The following is a 208-nucleotide window of genomic DNA, read 5'->3' on the forward strand; positions in this document are numbered from 1 at the left end:
TCACCTGCAAGGGACTGAAGTGCTGTTTTGGGCAGCATTCGAGTTTTAAGTTGGAGTTTGGTGACTGAGGGAACAAAGCGATCCCTTTGTTTCTATCCTTCTTCAGAAAGAAGAACAGCGGCCTTGGTAAACAGGACCTGTGAATATTATCCACTGTCCATGATATTTTTTAAGCACATTAATAGTAAAAATAAATTTTATTCAAGAT

The sequence above is a fragment of the Carcharhinus amblyrhynchos genome, chromosome 6 (genome assembly GCF_965287045.1).
Source record: "Carcharhinus amblyrhynchos chromosome 6, sCarAmb.v2.hapA, whole genome shotgun sequence".
Classification (NCBI taxonomy): domain Eukaryota; kingdom Metazoa; phylum Chordata; class Chondrichthyes; order Carcharhiniformes; family Carcharhinidae; genus Carcharhinus; species Carcharhinus amblyrhynchos.